This window comes from Aulonocara sp. 'chitande type north' Nkhata Bay, linkage group LG12 (genome assembly GCF_057382095.1).
Source record: "Aulonocara sp. 'chitande type north' Nkhata Bay isolate Kocher_YH1m ecotype deep benthic linkage group LG12, A_spYH_male_GT1.1, whole genome shotgun sequence".
In the NCBI taxonomy this organism is placed as follows: Eukaryota; Metazoa; Chordata; class Actinopteri; order Cichliformes; family Cichlidae; genus Aulonocara; species Aulonocara sp. 'chitande type north' Nkhata Bay.
Window position 1 is genome coordinate 8,267,558 of NC_141355.1, and position 21,522 is coordinate 8,289,079.

The following is a 21,522-nucleotide window of genomic DNA, read 5'->3' on the forward strand; positions in this document are numbered from 1 at the left end:
AGTTAATGAAGCCATGCTTACCATCTGCTGTGACATAGTAGTCAAACATGGTGTCCTCACTGTCAGGAGGAATGTCTGGCAAGTTTAGATGAATACTCTTGTTTCCTCTAAGCCAGATTTCCATCTTCCTCCGATCATCCAGTTCAAGTACGGCCCCAGCGCTCCACATTAGTGCAAAGACATAAAGCTGCTCCAAGAACTCTCTGGATAAATCGCCACACTGCTCCTGTAAATTGATATCCATTTTAAGATGAGGAAATTCAGGGATCATTAAAAGAACCCAAAAAGGAGATGAGCACTTCATAAGTTAGGCCAAGTCTATGAAACTGAACATACAAAATATATGGACAAAACTATGAGTCCCAGTCTGTATAATGGGTATAAATGTGCTTAAAAAGGTTTTGAAAACATAAATACAAGTTGGTCTCACTATAAATTTCCACTTCTACTTCAAGAGTCACTTATCAATGAAATATTCATTAGCTGCTGTTCGTGTGCATGTCCAGTGGATGGGAATACCTCACCTTAGGTGGTATGAGTCCCTGTAGCATGTTTATGCATTGCATGATTACAAAGGCCTCTAGCATGTCCATTTTGAACTCTAGTGACTGCACGCAGAAGCGGTAGAGCTCGGAGAAAGACGAAGAGAAGAGCTTTCTCAGTATCTCTGCCTCATGTGGGGACCGTTTCTTCAACCAGCCCTAGAAGCAGCAACAGCATGACTCTATTTAGTCAAAACTACATGCAGTGCACAGGTTTTAAATTATATGATTCACAAGTAAATATTGCCTTAATATACCTTGATTTCAAACTTTTACGAAATGAAACAAAAATAATTACAACCGGTTTTTCACCTCTAGTATGGGGATCCAGGTGAGCACAGAGGAGCTCATGAACACCATGCCATTGCGTGAGACGGTGGCTGGAGAGGCATTGTCGATGTTATGCGGCTCAAATACCACCTTGCAGTTGGGAGCCATTGGTATTCGGTCTCCATTTGCGAGTGTAAGAGTTCTGTTGTCATCCAAAACTGAATTTAGGTTTTCAATCCAGATGGCGTCAACTGGCCCATCCAGCACTATCCAGATGTGCTCTCCTGTGAGGGAAACAAAGTGTTTGTTTACATGATTACGAAAATGAGGTGGTATGAAGACCTTGTGCTGTCACCCTCAAGCAAAAATGAGCTACATTTCTGAATATGAATTTAGTGCAGACAAAAGAGTTCAAAATGTTTTCTTGGCTAACCAGCAATCATGAGCTATCAGTTTGCAAGAAAAACAACAACTGAGTCATTTATTTTGTGGAATTTTAAATATGAACAAAGAAATCCGTTTCTCCTCGCTCTCCTCCCAGTTGGAAAACATCCAAAAACAGAAACACAAAAGACAAATTGCGTCTGAAACAAGCAAAAGGCTGACGTTGTCTGACGTTCAGGCAATATCGCACGATAAAGCTGCTGTTTGAATGTGGTTTACACTCTAAATGCTGAGAAATCAGTTCCTTTGAATATGACTACTACATGAGCACGTGTTTTACACAGAAGTTACCAGATGATACACACAAGGCTGTTTCTGCATCAGTTAAAACACAATGAGCGTGGACAGCACACAGCTGTTTTCACAAAGTACTTCTTTTCTTTGAGGAATATCTACTTGACCCAGGAGCTGCTGCCCTGTCACATTGCCACATCTACTTTTCTACACTGGAATTCACTCTGTCCAAAGTAGCAAGCTCTGCAAATGAACAGGAAGTAGCAGCAGGAAAATAATGCAAATACGCAGAGAACACCCCACTCATAGATATGCAAAACACCATCAGAACAAGTAATTAATAGATGAGATGTGTACTTAGACGCATAAAAGCAAACATGGAATGCATACGCAATTGCCCGCAGACATTTTTAATTATCCGTGTAAGCTTAGAACTAAATAGGAAGATTAAACAGAGCTTTGTTTCCTTTGAACCTTCCAACGTTGTCCCAACGTATTAATACTTAATTGCAATAACCTACTTGAACTGGTTTGTCAAAGTTCTCATGGAAAACAATGTTTACCAATGATTTTTTGCTTTATTAATACCCAAGTGTGACATATGTGCACAATAAGAAACTTTTTGGACCTTTCTTTGCTCTCAGTGTTTTCCTCCACAGTGTAGAGAAGATGCCATCAGTCCAGTCATTTGTGGCCACATCTAGTCTGCCAAACATCTGAGGTGCAGTAATGGCTTTGGGGTTCATGCGCATCTCTCTGTGAGAATGACCACATTCTGGAAGAAAATTAGATATTAGCAGAAACATGTTCTGTTTTCCTAAAGTTAATATAATGGATAATATAATACTTTAATGGAGCAATAATTATATTAAACACATGACAAGGTCACAAAAGTAACAATATTACCCTAAAAATATGTAGATTTAATAAGATACCCCATAAATTAAATAGATATCTCGTCCCAGTATGAGTATATTTCTTCGGTTATTCTGTTCACATATTCGTGTCTACAGTACAATAGATTCAAAACAAGCTTACCACAAGTTGGTGTCTTTTTCTTTAAGCTCACATGCGACAAAATACACTAAATCCTACCTGTCATAGCTTTCATAAGCGTGTGTATACAAGTTGTCTTTCCAGCCCCACTGGGCCCCAGGGCCATCATGCCATGTCGGACTCTTTGAGTCTCGGATGACCTTTAGCTTCCAAGGAGGATGGTTGATTAGGCCTGCATCCTCCACCTGAAGAAACAAAGTAGTTACAATTCCAGCTATTTTTGTAACAATAATGCTTTTACTGTATTTACAAGTATAATAACTTAGTATACAGTCGTGGTAAAAAGAAAGCACACCTTCAGTCAATTTTAAGGTTTCACACATCAAAACATCTTTTTTTTTTTAATTAAAAAAATGAAGCCAAAATGCAGAAGCAATATATGAAAAACTAAACTAATACTATCAAATGCACTTGCTTAACTGATCAGCAACAAAACAGCATAAAATCTAAAAGTTCCAACTTTTAATTGCATCTCTCCCTTCCTGCACTGTTTTTCACAAGTCCTCGGGTTAGGTCCTTTACAAATAATAAATGCCACTATTTGTATCCTTCTCGATGTCCTGTCCTGAGGTCTGACATGACAAATACGGCGGCCTCACTCTCCATTAGGCTTTTGGACCGTCTTACTCAGCCTTCGCATTTCTCTTTCTGCCTCTTTCCATTGTTTCCCCTTCCTGTTCCCCCCATCTTGCAAACTTGGTGTTACTGTGGATTTTCACTCTCCTCGTCAATAACAGATAAATCCATTCTCCAAACTCTCCTACCTGTTTGTCAATGGCAGCTTCTAGTTCAGGGTAGCCCGCTTTGTCAAGTTGGATGCCCGGGAAGAGGTCTTCAATCAAGCTCAGAAAAAGTGGCTCATCCTCATCGATCTAAACGCATGTGCACACAAATTTGCAAAACCCAGTGAAAACATGAAATATCAGCATGGTTATCTTTTTGATGCCCTATTGTGTACATTGTAGACTTACCAGTTTTGAAAGGTTCATGTCCCTTAGAACCCTCATGACAATGGTAGACTCTGTATCACTGGGGTTGGCTCGCTTGGCTGCTCCCAGAGTTCGCAGAACTGACAGAATGTTGCGCAGGCCAAAATCATAGTGAACCTGAACATTCATAAATATCATTTTAGTTTCATTCACATTAATGGAAACCCGTGCAACCTTGTTGTTAAGTCATGTGACAATGATACCTCCTCCAAACTAACTCCTTTTCTGACCCCATTCCTACAAGCATCACACTCTATTTTCAGCAGCCTGTGTGTCAGTAAGACTTTTTATGCATTTTTAGCTGCAGCTTGTTTATGCTCCCACACTCAGTGCAAGTTCTACCACTTTCCACTTGTTACTGCAAGGTTAAAAGGAAGATCTTCAATTTTTATACCTGCTTGGACAGTTGCTCCTCGCACAGCTTGTAAAGCGTGAAGAATTTGCGTGCAAGCTCCATGTTGTCGATAAACCCACAACTGGCCAGTTTTACCCTAATAATGATTTGACGGTCTGGAACCATCATGGCCACGGAGCGGAAGTTGATCTTCAGGTTTTCAGGAAGCTCCTGACGACCTGCATAACCTGGATTCTGATTACATGGAGAATAACAAAAAAAAAGATATTAATGGAGTAAAACAGAAATAAAACATTTAATGATAATTAGGAGTAAATGCTACATTGCCCATTCTACTGCATTAGAAATTTAGATCAGTGGTCCCCGGGCCTCGGACCGGTACCGGTCCATGAGTCGTTTGGTACCGGGCCGCGAGAGTTGAGGCTCAGGTGTGAAATGTATGGTTTTCAGGGTTTTTATCGGTTTTCTGCGTTATTTTGTTATCGTTTTTATCGTTAACTCAGTTTTCCTGGGTCTTTTCACGTGTGTTATGAATAACTCTTCTATTTTTCAGTAGCGGTACTAGTTTTATTTTGTTGTATTTTTCCGCGACACCTTAAAGGCCGGTCCGTGAAAATATTGTTGGGCATAAACCGGTCCGTGGCGCAAAAAAGGTTGGAGACCGCTGATTTAGATGACAGACTAGAATGCAACAACAATGAAACTAAATGGATGAAGTTTATACTGGAATGTAGTTCATCTTCATCACAAACGCTATCCTTCAACTTCAGCAGACACAGCCTACAGACACAGCCTGTTTCACAAAGCTTGTCTATACTAATGTACACACACACACACACACACACACACACACACACACACACACACACACACACACACACACACACACACACACACACACAGAATAAAAAAGAGGAAAATGATCTCTGACCCCTCTCGCCACAGGGAGGAATTATTCCACTGTTATGTTTAATGACTTGCCTCAGGACAGCAAATGAGGCAAGGAGATAAAGCGATTTAACTATTACTCTAAGAAATAAATCACATGAAATAGCAGGCAGAGCCCAAAGTTTAATTCAAAAACTGACTTATAAAATATTACATGTTAGAGTTCAATTCCATTTTAGTGTTATTTGTGATTCATTTCAGTTTTCAAGATTAAAAATTTTGCTTTAAAAAAAAAGGAATCATTATGCGATAAATCTAACAGCCAAGAGTAAATATTGATGTCCATGCATGCACAGCATGTCCAGGCACCATCTGAAACAGATACAGTTCATACACTTCAATATTCATTCTGTTAACTAAGGTGTCATTTACTGATGTTAAGAACTGCCTCCTTTAGATATTTCCTCTGACCAGTCAAATAGATATTAGCAGTCTTGTTCTACTTCCATCACTAACCATGGTAAGGAAGATGCCAAACTCTGGGTTCATGTCCACATTGTCTCCATCTGTGAAGACAAAATTTTTGCGACGTTCCTTCTTGCAGGTGAGAACTATCGCGATCTGCTGGGCTGCCACAGAAAGAACTGGGAGGTCGATGCGGTTGAACTCGTCAAAACAGCCCCACGAACCAGACTGAGCCAGACCTGGTAAATCACATAAACACAGAGCTATGGTCCGTCCGCTGCAAACAAATAAGATATCTGACATTACATATTGTGTGATTGTTGTTTTTTTTTATCTGTATTGTTATGATTTATTAGCAAAAAAAAAAACCCACAGGCCTATAACCTGATAACTCAAACCCTTAAACTTCTTTCTGGGTATATATTTATTGTCACGGTCCTGGGTCGGTGACCCAGTGTTTTGAGTTTTGTTGTGTTTTTGATCTTTGAGTTCATCATGGTTATCACTGTTAGTGTTTTGGTTTCTGTCTCAGTATTTCTAGCTCTCTAGTTTGTTGCTCTGTGATTTCTAGTTCTTGTTCCCGTGTCCCTATGTTCAGTGTCAAGTCTGTGTCTCTGTGCCTGTTGTGCTTCCAGTGTGTCTGGTTTTGCTTCACCTTGTCTCGTTAGCTCTGATTTCTCCCCGAGCTGTGTTTCCCTCCTGTCTCCCGTTCCTTGATTGCTCCAGTCCTATGTTTTCCTTGCTCTGTGTCATGTCGTACCCTCACCATGCTGTCTGTTTTTTCCCCTCCGAATTCCTGAGGAAATTCTAGTTCCCAGTCCTGGTTTGTTTTCCTAGTTTGTGCTTCTTAGTTTTTAGACTCAAGTGTCCAGTTTAGTTTCGAGTTTTCTAGTTTGGGGTTTTGGTTTGTTTTTTGTGAAGTTTAATCTTTATGTAAAGCCTCCCAGCAATAAACGCTGCCTCTTTAAGTTGATTCTGTCTCATGAGTTCTGCAATTGGTACGTACTTCCTGCTTGCCACACAGTCTATCATGACACTTATAGCATGACTTTACTTAGTGATTCTCACCTTTAAATATTCTCCCCAAGCCTCTGAAGTCCATCTGGTCAGAGCAGTTGAAGACCACAACGTACTTTCCCAAACAGCGACCCATGTCTTTTATGGTCTCGGTCTTTCCTGATAACAAAAGGCAACATTTTCACAGCCTAAACTGAAATGCAACCATTTGTATGCTGATAGAAAACCTGACAACAAATGATCTCATAATAGAAACGATCAAAGCTAACTCTGTAATGAAGCCGTTCCCGACTGAGATAGCTGTGTTGTTTGATTCTTCATTTAAATGACCTGAGTTGTATAGAGTCTAGAAGGGTAAATTATCTATATTTAAAATGGTTAAATTCAATTACTTTAACACTTGGCAAACCTTGGAACAGCTTTTTAACATGTCTGTCCCATTCCGAAATCATAAGTTTTGCATACCAGTTCTAGGTTTTCATTCCTATAAAATGTTGCATTTTCTTTTTGATTCAATGTAATTTCCAAAAAATAGATAGATACTGTGTGACTAATTTTCATACCTGTTCCAGCTGGACCAGCAGGTGCTCCACCCATACTCATACCAAGAGCTTGGGCTAAAGTGATGTAACACCTGTCCAATTGTAGACACACAAACATAATAACAATCTAATTTCATAAATCATGAATCATTTCATAAATTCATAAGCTAATAATATCCATACTCAAAATGACCACAAATGAACGTGATCTCATTCTCCACAAGGTTCAAGGATTAAGCTTTAGAACCCTGCCCCTGAAGCTGATGGGGATTCAGCGATTTGCTCAAGGACACATCAGCAATCAGGATGACTGACAACAGGACCTAGCCCTCTGGTCACTGGTCTCCATCTTCATTACAATGACTGACCTCGGGGTAAAAATCATGGTAAAGCTGGGATACTGACATATTTTCTCTCCTTCAGCAGATACAGATTAATTCTGACCACTCCGTAACCAGATTTACTTTTTTCATCCCAACATCTTTTTTGCCACAATTTAGGACCACTTGCACCTTTCCCTTTTTTAACGTGATGTGGTGGCAGCGAGGAGGTAGGACAATGATAGCAAGCAAAACAAAGAAGAAAGACAGCATGAGAAAATGATGGAAAAGCAGAGCTGTCTTGGCGCCTCTAGCCATAAGGCCAGCATGCCACTTTTTTGGAGAGCTGCTGTCTGATGTTAGATGGTAACTCCCTCCCTAGTGCTGTCCTCTCACATCTCCTCCTTGTCTCTCCTCATCTTTTTTTCCCTCCTTGTCTCTTCTCATATTTTACCCTCTGTGTCTGTTACTAAGACACTTCTTGTTGTTGGACTGCTGTCTCCCTCACTCTGTCTGATCCTCTTTCCTTTTCTTTCTGTCATTCATATCGCCTGTTAGTTACAGATGTGATGATCGCTGTGTAAGACTGCTTCATCCTGCTTCATCCTGCTTTCTAATTTCTCATCCTCACAGTCCCCGAGTTGTCTTTTTTTCTTTGCTTTACAAATCCAGTCATTAGTCAACCACAGAAAGTTTAATCCATTTCATGAAACTTGACATTACAACGAACAATCACGGTCAAGTTTTCAGCATAAATCTAGAGTGGGTTCCTAAAATAACTGATGCATGATGCAGCATGCATTTCTGACTTAGTTACAAAGGCAGGGTCACGTTTTCTGTACAGTCACTCCAAGGTTACACTGTCTTTGTTTAAACTGCAAAAAAGAAAAGTTATACTGCTGTTTTTTTCCTTTATTTTCTTATTAGTGTGTGTGCATATGACTTTTGCCATTATGATACATTTTACTGACGTATGTCTGCTTTACCTGTCCGTCAAAGGTGTAATGACAAGCCTTTCGGTACACCCCAAGAATTCATTCTGGTAGACAAAGCCCACATCTGTAATGTTGATGATCATCTTGTCTGAGTCCTCATTGAAGTAGAAACGGCACTGCTTCAGCCATTCAAAGTCACTGGAGCTTTTGACATGCAACCGGCACTAGGTGGAGAAAGGGTAGCGATAAGAGACAGGGAAAGAGGGAAAGAGAGGGCAGAAGGAGACAAGGGGATGGAAACAGAAGTGAAGGGAGAAGGGAGATGGCATGTGAAGAATAAGAAATTGAAGGGCACCACTCAGAAGATTATTTGAAAAGAGAGATGAAAGCCAGATAAAAGAGGGGAAGAAAGGTGGAAGGGCGGGATGTGTGAGGAGGGATTTCGGTGACAGGAGGGTAACATTAAAAGGGTGGAAAGAGAAGAGAAGCAAGAAAGTGGAGGATGAACGAAGAGGTCATGAAGTGAAATGGGAAGAAAGGAAGGTAAAGGATAGGGGAGAGTGAAAAGGAGGGAAGAGAAAAGTCCAGCAAGTTAAAATGATGCAAATGGGAAAAAGTACAAAATGAATTAGAATAGTAATGAATAGAAGAGATAAAAAGCAGAATATGTGTGAGAAAAAATACAGTGGGGGTAGAAAAGTAGCAGTGTGATATATTATTGGAGAGGAAATAAGGTGAGGCAAAAATGTGTTTAGAAACAAACAGGACAAAGGAACATGAGCAGGACAAATTAATGGTATGAGCTAAATAAATACAAATGATTTTAGAAAGAACTGAAAAAACACATCCAAATAAAGTTTCTTCAAACTGCTTCTATTAACCTTGGGGTTCAGCAACATGCTTATTCTGCCTTAAGTGGAGATTCAAACACAGTCGTGACTTTAAATATTACTTGACTGCCATTAAAACCCCTCTGACTACTTTCGACAGAATTTACTCGCTGCAGTAAACAACATTTTGTATTCTGACATGGCAGCCCTTGGGAGTCTGAATATCAAACACAGTTTACAGAGTGGTTGCTATTTTGAGCCGGAGATTCTAATCTTGAACAGAAATTGCAAAGCGTTCATGTGCACAGTTCAGCGTCAGTCTAACTGATCCCAGCTCGGATGTCTCTGGCCTCTTTTCACCGAATGATCAACATACTCACCAGTTCATCAAATATGTCCCTCTGGTGGACATGAATAGTGATGAGGGTCTCATACTTGGTCCTCTCCACAGCCTCCAAGTCTCTTGTGGTCATGTCAATCAGGGTGTTAAGGAGATCCAGGAAGAACTGGTTGGTTTTGGACATGATGCGACGATCGTATCGGGCATTGGTCAGAGCTTCTTCTGAGTCCCTTGTCCAAATCATCTGAATACCCAGTAACCCCACCTACATTAATGTGCAAAAAACAAAACACATCAAAATGGTCAAATGTACCGATGACCTTAGAAATCTAACTATTGTTTTGATGAAGGAATACTATAGCAGTTTAGTACCACACCCCAAGATTTACAGAGAAAATAACAGTCCCAATTCCCAAAAGTTGGGATGCTGAGTACAATATAAATAAAAACAGAACGCAATGATTTGCAAATCTCAATAACCCATATTTTAGTCACAACAGAACATAGAAACAATAACAAATACTTATAGAAAACACACCCTTTTAAGAAAAAAAAAAAATACTTGTTCACTTTTAACAACAGTCAGTAAACATCTGGGAACTGGGGAGACCAGCAACTGTACGTGGGTAAGGAATATTGCCCAGTTCTATTCTGACACAGGATGTTTCCAGGTGGTGAACAGTCTGGACTGATGTAAGGCAGTTAAAAACCCAGAGTATCCTTCTACAAAGTATGCGATTTAGCTGAAATATGCAGGTTGTTCCCTGAAAAAGACAGGGACATGACTGGATTGGAGCATATTTTGCTCTAAAACATTTAGATACTTTTCAGCAATGGTGGTATCTATCCAGATGTGGAAGCTGCCAGTTTCATAGGCACTAATGCACCCCCATACCATGAGAGAGAGCAGAAAAAGACAGATTGCGTGAGGATGTGGTCTCCATGTTGTATAAAAAGTTTTCCACATTGGCTCAGTCAGTGTTAAATGACCTCTGGTCCAGAGAATATAACGGTGATTCTGGATCATGTTCACACATGGCTTTTTCTTTGCAGCATAGAGCTTTAGCCTGTACAGCAAACTGTGCTCCCACACATTGATTTTCTGGAGGTGTTCCTGAGCCCATGCAGTGATTTCCATGACAGAATCAGGTCTGTTTGTAATGCAGTGCTGCCTGAGGGTCTGAAGCTCACAGGCATCCAATATTGATTTTCAGCCTTGCACACAGAGATTTCTCCAGATACTTGAAATCTTTTGATATCACGTAACGTAGATGACGGGAAATTCATATTTGCAATTTTACACTAAAGAACATCATTCTGTAATTGTTCTACAATTTTAGTTTTTTGCAGATTAGTGAAACTCAGCCCAATTCTTTCATCTAACATGCTCTATTTATATCCACTCATATTACTGAGCTGTTGCCAGATATCCTAATTAGTTGCAAAATGTTCCAGCTGTTTTTTTTACTACCACTAATTTATCCAGACTCTTGTTGGCTGTCGTTGTAGTCATTAAATTCAAAATGAGCCAATATTTTATCTCAAAATAGTTTTCTCAGTTTTAAACATTTGCTAGATTTATTATATGGGTTTATAAGACTTGCGAATCATTGCATCCTATTTTAACTTACATTTTGGAGCATCCCAACTTTCTTTAGAATTTATTTTGGAGTTTATTACAATGTTCATAGTAGATTGCCTCTTTAGGCTACACAGGTTTCTGTTTTTGAGCAGCGCCGTCCTTGCTCCACAAGGATAGCCAGTTGTGGTCGAATCAATGTTTTAAAACGTTTGCGGATTAGTTCCTGGATTTGGACAATGACTTACTTGAGATGGGAAGGAGTTGAGGAAGTCAATTAGCTGGAAGCCAGAGTCCTGGATAGCCAGAGCAGCTTGTCTGATCACAAGGTGCAAAGACCTCTGGGATTCTTTCAGCAGAGCATTGAGCCACACCTCCACGTTCCCTTCAGCTGTGACGGGACGATCCAGCTCCACAGTCTCTCCCTCGCGTGATGACACGGCCAGAATGCGGTCATATATCTGTGAAAGGCAACACTGATTAGATCGATTATTATAACTACAATGATGAAGTTATTTTTCTTATAAAAAGTATATTTTTCAAATTCTACATTACTCTGATTAGTTCATTCAATTTGACATTAAAGCAGCTATTATATTTTATTACTTTCATGTTACAATCACATATTTTTCAGAAGGTTAAGTGTTTAAGATAAACAACAAAAAAAGAACATAATCCACCTTTTCATGAAACTGGACACACTTGATATTGTCAAAGACATTGAGAAGGTGGGCCTGGATGGTGTGGGAGTCAGAGGCCTGGCCCAGGATCTCCAGCAGGGCAGGATCAGAGACAAAGAAGAAACGAGGAAACAGCAGACGCTTCTTCTCCAGATAACTGTTTGACCACATAATTTTAAAAAAATCAATACAAAGTATCATCTGACAGACAATACAATAAACCAGATAGTTAACTGTACAGCATAAAAAAGGAAATCAGTCACTTCACTTACCCTCACTACTGATTATCGTTTAAAATCTTCTACCTTTCTTTTGGTGGTTAAGTTCATTAGAACCTAAAAATAAGGGCCATGGTGGTGTTTTAAGTTTTTTCTACTCACCCTGTTAGAGACTTCTGACAGATCTCCAGCTGTTCGAGGAGATGTGGAAGCAGCTGTCCCATGGTCTCATCCCCCACGCATGACTGTACCACATTGGGCATTTCATGGGCTCGCATCATGATCTTCACCCATGACTTATCAATGTTAGAGAAACGCTTTGCTTCCTAAAAAGATTGAGTTAGTCAATTATCTCATGATCACTGTTTGACTGTTTTATTATTTTATTTTGTATTTGGTTATTTCTTTTAAATGCTTGGACGCTGTTTGGCGCTGATTTTAGAATTAAGCTCGTAAAACAATCTTACAAAGGCAACATTTCACTATTATTTCTTCTTCTTTTAAATGTCAAAACACTGTGGCCTGAAAACATTGCCTGGACCAGTGATTTATTTTGCTCAAGAGACTGAAATATAATTTTTGAAAATGAAAATAAAAGAAACTCAACGCCTGGCACATTAATGCACTACTGCACCTAAACACCCAGAATATTGTCCAGAAATCTGATAATGATGTAAAGATAGAATTTTTTTATGTAAATTGTGTAACTGCAAATGAGTAATTTCAGTTCAGTTCACTTGTTTGCCTTTTAAACTGAAATTGCCTTTTAAACTGCATTTGGAGTCCATGTTTAAGCCTGATAACCAATATGAATCACATCCTGAAATGTTGTTCACCTTAGGCAACTGTTTGGCGATATCTCCACCCACAAACACAGCCTCCAGATAGATCCACAGGTTCTGGACAGTCATCCAGTGCTCGATAATATCAGTGGTGTTGGAGAGATTCTGAACCCACTTCTGAATCTGGCCTTTAAATGGGGTGTTGTACCTGAAAAAGAAGGTAAATCTTCACGTTCGCCTTACTTAGGGACGCACACCTGTGTGTGGCTCGTCTAATGTCTAGATTTCCCACAGCTGTGGAAGAAGATCATCACTACCGACACTAATGATAATGACACTCAACACTGCCGTACCGGTTGCTCATAAGGGATCCCAAGATCATTAGGCTATCCTCCATGCTGGCAATGATCTCTGATGTGCTGTCTCCTCTCAGCAGCAACTCCCCACGGGTCTTAAAACTGGCAAATGTAAAAGTCTTGTTGTCCCACTCAGCGATCACTTGCTTCAGCTTTTGTTCAATATCACGCTCTTTCACAGCACTGATGCAGATATCCTGCACAAGAATCCCGCCCCCCAAATGTTTTTAAATGTTAGCAATAAAAATGCTGATGGCAAACAGATGCATATGCACTGAAAAAACAGGATTGGTGTTTGCACTGAACAGGACCACCTATCAGTTAATTCAATATATTACTCTTTAAACTTTTTAAATGTTTTCATTTCCTCCAAACAATTTTCCAAACTTGTATTTTATTTGGAATTTATTATATCAAATAAAAAAGAAAACACATTGAATTAGCAGCTAATGATTCGTTTGTACCTCAATCTCTTCTTTATACTTGAGTAGAGGAGCCTCCATTATGTTACGCAGCTTGAATGTATCAGTTTCCACCTCAAAGGTATGGCCAGTCACCTGGATACAAAACAGGACAAATTACAGCTATTATCATTATCATTAGGTTCTGGTGATGACTTGATTTCAGTCAATAACATTCAGTTGCAGTGCTACACCAGTGGCCATGTTTCACTAACCTCCGTTATCCTCTTCCAGTGCCGGGCCATCATTGCTTTGTTAGTCATGAGTTCCAGCAGGGGGCAGCACTCACTGAATTCATCAATCGTTTTCTTCAGATCCTGAAAGGCCTGCCACTCTTTCAGAGCACGAGGCAGTTTTCGACACCTGGTAGTTCACAGGACGTGACAGTCAAACTCATATTTATTGTCTTCTTTCTAAACTACACTTTAGCTTTGCTGAAGTCAAGTAAAGTTGACATGAACTAGATTAGATGTATAGTTGACATTTTGTTTGTTAAAGGAAAAGTATTACAACACACTTCAAGTTTGGTATTAACGCTACAAGAGTCATTGGATTGGACAACTTGTTGAGTATCCTTCCTTACTAGCACAGAGCAAAAGTTCATGCATCAGTGTCTGTTCATAGCTTCACTCAACCAAATCAACACCTCCACAACAGATAGCTGACATTTCTGCCAGAGGAAACAAATATCCTCTCTTCTTCAGCTCTGACTATAGCTCTATATTTTCCTTCTGACTGCTTCTAATGTTTATCTAGATTTTCATTGTCAAGTAATCCCTTCCAGCTATATTAAAACTTGTTCTTAATTTCTTTAGGTAAAATAAACTAGCCTGTAGCCTATTAGCCTCTTTCCCCTTCAGTGTCCATTTGACACATGCTGGACAAATGTGACCACATAAAGGGCAAAGATTAGCTTTGCATTGTGAGACTGAAATATTAATGCAGTGTTGATGAAGAACAGGAAGCTTTGTTTCTGCCACTGGAAAAAAAAACAACTTTTTTTGTTGTTATGTAAAACTTTTGGGTTAGTATTTCGAAATTATAACATCTCGAAACAAGTTTCCATATTGTAGCAAGTGAGAGGAAGCAGTTTCTTTAATGCCTGAAAATAAGAGTGATGTTTATGGATGGACTAATGAAAATCATTTAATTTAATTCTGCTTTTTTTTTTTTCTCTTTGTGATGTCACCAATTCCTGCAGTAATGAGAGGGCTTGATTACACAGTATGAGAAGGTTATTTTCTCACATAGTCAGTTTTGTTTGTTTCCAGTTCAGCTTCTTTCCTGAAAACGTCTCCTTCTTCATTAACATATTTTAAGCTCATGTTACTACATCTACAGTTAAAAGAGTTCAACAGTTGCTTGAATAAAAAACAAACAAATAAATTGCCAAACCTCGTCTGAAAGTCGAGCAGCTCATTATTAATCTTCTCGATGCAGATGTCAGCCCAGAGGATATCATAGTAGCCATTAACTGTATCGATGACATTGTTGTAAAGGCCGTACAACTTCTGCAGCAGAGCCAGTTGCTTCCTAATCTCCAATAGCTGAGGATGCTGGGTAACAGGAAGTCCAAAGAGCTCTTCGCCTCCCGTGTAAGTGATGTACTTCCTGAACAGGTTGTCAAATCGATTCTGAAGAGGAGAAGAGCTACGATTAGGTACAGCTTACGCTCTGATGGACTTTAAAACATTACACATTTGAGGTAAAACATTTGCAATTATCTGAGTATAATTTATACAGAATAAAAAAATCTGTCTTTTGCTAACCATGAAATAGAAACTGTAACAGTATAATAATAGTAATAATAATAATAAAAATATAATAGCTCTTTTAACATCAGTTTCAAGTAACTACTTTTCTGAGGCATCAGGTCAATGCAGGATCTAAATATTTACTAACTGACAGAGAGACAAAATAATTAATCACTAACCAACCTGGAACATGATCAGCCGGTCACTGGCATCTTGGGGTGCAAGTCCCACAACCATGGGACCATCCTTAAACAGAGAGGGAAAAGTGTCATTTTAGTAGCTATTATTAAAACTAACCTTAACTGTAATTAACTGAGCATTTATTTGTTGAATTAAAATAAAAAGTTTAATTGAAACAGAGCAAACAGCCATAGATACTTTACCTTTTCATAATCTTGATAAAAGTGTTGGCAGTCTTCCAGAAAGGTCTCCACATTGCTGACCAGTTCTTCTCTGAAGTTTGGCTGCAAGGCGACCAGCTCGTTCTGCACCTCTGTGCTCCGGGACAAGAGCTTTTCCCAAGTGTAGCGCAGAGTATCCACTTTTTCAGCCTCCTCTTTAGCCACTGACAGTTCATACTTATGGAGCATGGCATAGGACTCCTGTGAGGAAAAATAAGATACTAAGTCTTCCACCTGACAAAAACTAGAATGTGCAAATGTGTAATTATTTCTTTCTGAGCTTCTTGTACAGACTCATAAAGTCAAACAGCTAAAAATGTCTCTTTCCCACTGTGTGTATTTGTGTGTATAAAAAGAGCTTCGATAAATATGTGATGCTGTGGTTTACCTCTATGGGCCCAACTTGAAAATCAATAGATATCTGGTGCTCTCTGATCTCCTTCAGTGCGGCCATGGCAATACGAATATCATCCAGGTCTTTGATCTGTCGATTCAGTTTCTTTCCTGCTTCATCTACAAAAGCAAAAATGTGCTCCATCTCTGAGCGACATTTCCTGTTACAGTAAAGTCCGTAGTCCACCATCCAATTCTTGATTTCAGCAGAGAGGGACATCTTTAAGGGTGCTGGCAGGAAGTAATATGAGCATGCAGAGAGCATCATTTAACTTGCTGAAAATCTCAAAAATCTCATTCATGCCGGTTTTAAATTTGTAACTTAATAAGACCTGTGAATAGCGCCAAGGCTCCTACAGCAATATACTCTGGTTCAGAGTTTACTTCCAGCTCTAGATCTCGATAGAAAAGAATCTGGCTCTCAAACTCCGATAACAAGGGACTCCCCTCGATAAATCTGTTCAAAACACAAACAAAAATAGCACTAGTGCGATGTCAGATAAGCAGATTTATATAGAAACCATACATTTCAACGTACTTCCTCATGGTCTCTTCACGGTCTTTCCTCCAGATGTGATGGTAACGGCTAAAGTGATGTAGAGCGGTCACCACTTCCTGCACATTAATATCAACAGGAGAATATGAAATGAAGTGCACTTATAGAAAAATAAAAGACATTTATATTCATTAAATATACAGAAATATAGATGAAAATATCTGTTGTAAATGTGGGATAAAGAAATATAAAAAGTGTATGGCATGATTTAATAAAAGACAGCTAAGTTTGGATTAGTTTCATATAAAAAATAGCTTAATTAAGTGCCATGTACCTTTTTACTGGAGGTGATAGAGGTGCTAAGTACAGAGATTAGCTTGGCTATTTCCTTGTTCTCAGACACACTCTTGTAGTAATTTCTGGCTTGGAACGGGATGGCCTGGATCATAGAAGCTGACATGTCTGAGGTACTGCCATCTGAAAATGACAGAATTTCACAGAAAACACATTGAGCAGAAATGATGGACATTATTCTTCCAAATATTAACTTCTGGGCTTTTAAAACAATTATATGTTACAGGTCTTTTTACAAGAGAACATGTTAATAATGGAATTACTTCCATTTAGTTTTTCTCTCTCTGTATATATAATTTCTAAAAGTAAAATGTGCTTTTCATAGTGGAAATTGATTATCCCTGCCGCTTTCTAATTAAATATGTATTTAATTTGCATTAAATATGAAATTCTTGAATATTTTCCTCCCCAAGCAATATTATGTGTTTCTGCCCCTGGTCAGATATTTGCTTGCTCTGCTGAGCTGTAAAATCGAGTTGTAATTGTATGCTGAAAACAGCAAATCTTAAAATTTTAAAAATGAGTGAGCTGACACAGTTGGGAGCTGTTGAAGGTCTGAGGTTAAGCTATGAAAGTGATAATGTTCTCTATTACCAGCCAAGCTTCTGTATGTTGTTGCTCCATCCTCTGTTTCGCTCTCAGAGCTGTCTTGTTTCAGTGCTGCCATTCGCCTTTCATTCATTTGTCTCTGGAAAGGGGAATGTAAAACCTCCGGGTTTATTTAGTACACTGCTGGACCACGACAATATTAGTTTAAAAAGAGCAGTTCTAACAGTTTATTACAGTTATCAAGCTAAATGTCACAAATTGATTTTTCCTTTATTCACCTTAGATATCCTTTCTTTGCTCCACTGGCTGACTCCTTTGCTGACACTGACTACACACTCTACAGCGCGGTTTAGAGCCTGTTGAACCTCCTCCAAAGCTGGAACCATGACAATGTTAGGGATGGAAAGGGTCATGTTTACTCTGAAGATTGCATGGTGATCGCTGCTTTTGCCATGGCTGGTTGGGTCACTTGCAGCTTCAGAGGGAGAGAAGGGTAACACACATAAAGTATTGGAATAGACATTTTATGAGCTTATTTTAAATATTTTAGGCCTTTACAGAAATATAGCAAACAATTAAACAAGACGCACCAGAGAAGTGTATGAGCGAGGACGTATGTATGCGCTTGCGCAACAGCTCAAGGGTGTTGCGTGTCACTTTGAGCAAGGCATCCACATTACGGTGGTTGAAGTAGGACAGCAGCTCCTGGGCTTCCTGCTCCATCACTTCCATCAAGTCCCTCTTCTTCTTCCTCCTCACCAACGGAGAAGAAGGACCAACACTAGCAGAACGTAGCAGCGTGTTTCTGGAGAAGAGACGCTCGTCATCACCTAAGAAGGTGACACGTTTACAGTCAATACGAACACCTTCAGCAACACTTCACCTTGAATAAATCAGCATTATAATAAAAGTAAAAACAACAAGGTCCTAAAAAAGGTAATCCCCTTTCCTTTAAAAACCTTTGAACTGCCTTTTTTAACTTGTCTCTTACAGCATTGAATCATAATTATCACACTGTATTGTGTTTGATCGTGAAAGGAAACTGTCAGCATACCTTCACTGTCATTGTGGTCTATGGTCTTGCTCTCTGTGCAGCTTTCTTCCTCAAACTTCTCCACCTCCTCTCTCTGATTGTGGTCAAACTCTAGCAGCATGTTGATCAGTTCATTAGCTGCCTCCTCCACCAGTGAGCTCTTCATGTTCACTTTCTGGGCTTGTCTTATGCAAAGGTCCTAGACACATGCAGATATACAGTTCAGTTCAATGTAATTAATCTTTAGAATAAGAAATAATGTTTAAATACAGAAAAAAGTATTTTAAATGTGTGAGAATTACCAAAACCACTTAATAAATATTGATAGCATCTTTCAGATGTCTGCATAGTTACACAGACTTAGTAGAGCAACAATAACCCAGCGGATACTTTTATTTTATTTGTCTTCGTTTACCCTGGTGGTTTGAACAAACTCCTCACAGGTCACAGGCTCATCCTCTGGCAGGACACACAGGTTGGATATGCTCATCTCCTGCAGTACTGCTTCTATTCTAAACTCCACCAGGTCATTCACTCTGTCCATCAGCAACTCAAGATCAGCTAAACAGACAAAAAAAAACCACACAAAAGAGAAAGGGAGGGACACAAACCCACCAAAAATAAGGGAAAGAGGGAAAAATCAAGGGGAACTTGTTATGCGTTTGAACAAAGGAGAGAACAGTGATAAACAGACAATTCAGTATAAAAAAAGACAATGTGTAGAGAGAGAAAGAATCTATTGAATATATGAGTGTTACTTGTGAGAAAGCCACCTATGCAATAAATCCATTAATCACACGCAGCCAGTGCTGAGTTGCAGGAATGTCTCGTGTCAGCGTGTACAGGATCGATCTCGTTACATTTTTTGCTTACCCAACACTTTGTCGATGCGGTCGAGATACTTGTCAATATTCAGAGATGTCCAGTTGAGGGAGGTCAAACCCGGTTGTATAGCCTCATCCACCTGTCAAGTAAGTCATGTATGGTATGATGATGGTGATGCACTTTGTAAGCAACCTGCTGTGACAGTCAGTCTCATACCTGTCACCAGTTTAATGCTTAGAAAAGATTCATGACGAAACCAAGCAACAATAAAAAAGGATCTAACATTTTTTTGTGTGTTCTTCTGACTTACTAGAGACAACTGAAAATAAAAACATAAAATCAAATGAAATCAAATAAAATGAGTCCTATTTTGAACTTTTATGTAATCACATGACGCTCGATCATGGGATGCTGGGTTGGACTGAAATGCAGGACTTTGCAGAGAAATATAAAATCAAAACAAAGCTTTATTAGCTAGCACTGGCAAACATAATTTAGCTAACTGGAGCGCGCACAACATGAAGGATTTGACATCGACATGATAAAGAACAGAGGGAAACCATCCATCCTTAGACTACGATGACTGAGAACCTTCACAGACACATCCATCCATCCATTTTCTTACCCTTATCCGGGGCTGGGTCTTGGGGCAGCAGCCTAAGTAGAGAAGCTGAGACCTCCCTCTCCCCAGTCACCTCCTCCACTACCCAAAGCTCATGACCACAGGTGAGGGTAGGGACAAAAACTAACTTTGAGTCAAGCTCAGTTGCTTTGATCTCTTGCCCAAGATGTTGATTTTTTTTATTTTTACCAAAGTTCATTTTTTGGGTTAAATAAAAAACACTTTTTTGGACTTTAACCTGTGCCTGACTGTCCTTTACTGTTCGGTCAATCACTCTAGGATTCCCAATCCCAGCCGGCCACCTCGCACCAAGGGCGCGTCTCCAGGAGACTAGTTCCAGAGCCCAAGCCATTCACATCCACCATATCTAGCCGCTACCTCTCAACACTCACACACTAACTCAGGCTCCTTCTCCATGAGAGAGGTGACATTCCATGTCCCAATTGCTAGTTTTGGTAGCCGAGGGTCGGTCCACTTACCTTAGCTACATGTGGCATGGCCAGCTGTTCAAAGACACTCTGAATCTTGGCACGCACTCTAGTGTTCTCGCTCAACATCAGCTGAAATGAGATAGATGCATGTTGGAGCATTTTTGCAATCACACAAAAGGGATGAACTGAATTTTTCAGTTGACAATAAAATGGGTTTTTGTCGATTTTAGTCATTTTTAAAAATCTGTGTGGAATTTAAACACAATTCCAGGATGTTTTATACTCCTACAGGGAGTGCAGAATTATTAGGCAAGTTGTATTTTTGAGGAATAATTTTATTATTGAACAACAACCATGTTCTCAATGAACCCAAAAAACTCATTAATATCAAAGCTGAATGTTTTTGGAAGTAGTTTTTAGTTTGTTTTTAGTTTTAGCTATTTTAGGGGGATATCTGTGTGTGCAGGTGACTATTACTGTGCATAATTATTAGGCAACTTAACAAAAACAAATATATACCCATTTCAATTATTTATTTTTACCAGTGAAACCAATATAACATCTCCACATTCACAAATATACATTTCTGACATTCAAAAACAAAACAAAAACAAATCAGTGACCAATATAGCCACCTTTCTTTGCAAGGACACTCAAAAGCCTGCCATCCATGGATTCTGTCAGTGTTTTGATCTGTTCACCATCAACATTGCGTGCAGCAGCAACCACAGCCTCCCAGACACTGTTCAGAGAGGTGTACTGTTTTCCCTCCTTGTAAATCTCACATTTGATGATGGACCACAGGTTCTCAATGGGGTTCAGATCAGGTGAACAAGGTGGCCATGTCATTAGTTTTTCTTCTTTTATACCCTTTCTTGCCAGCCACGCTGTGGAGTACTTGGACGCGTGTGATGGAGCATTGTCCTGCATGAAAATCATGTTTTTCTTGAAGGATGCAGACTTCTTCCTGTACCACTGCTTGAAGAAGGTGTCTTCCAGAAACTGGCAGTAGGACTGGGAGTTGAGCTTGACTCCATCCTCAACCCGAAAAGGCCCCACAAGCTCATCTTTGATGATACCAGCCCAAACCAGTACTCCACCTCCACCTTGCTGGCGTCTGAGTCGGACTGGAGCTCTCTGCCCTTTACCAATCCAGCCACGGGCCCATCCATCTGGCCCATCAAGACTCACTTTCATTTCATCAGTCCATAAAACCTTAGAAAAACCAGTCTTGAGATATTTCTTGGCCCAGTCTTGACGTTTCAGCTTGTGTGTCTTGTTCAGTGGTGGTCCTCTTTCAGCCTATCTTACCTTGGCCATGTCTCTGAGTATTGCACACCTTGTGCTTTTGGGCACTCCAG

General features: G+C 39.6%; 1 pseudogene; it reads right to left on the minus strand.

Moving 5' to 3' along the window:
* LOC147316885 (dynein axonemal heavy chain 5-like) overlaps positions 1-21,522 on the minus strand; it is a 79,240-nt pseudogene that overhangs the window by 56,941 nt on the left and 777 nt on the right.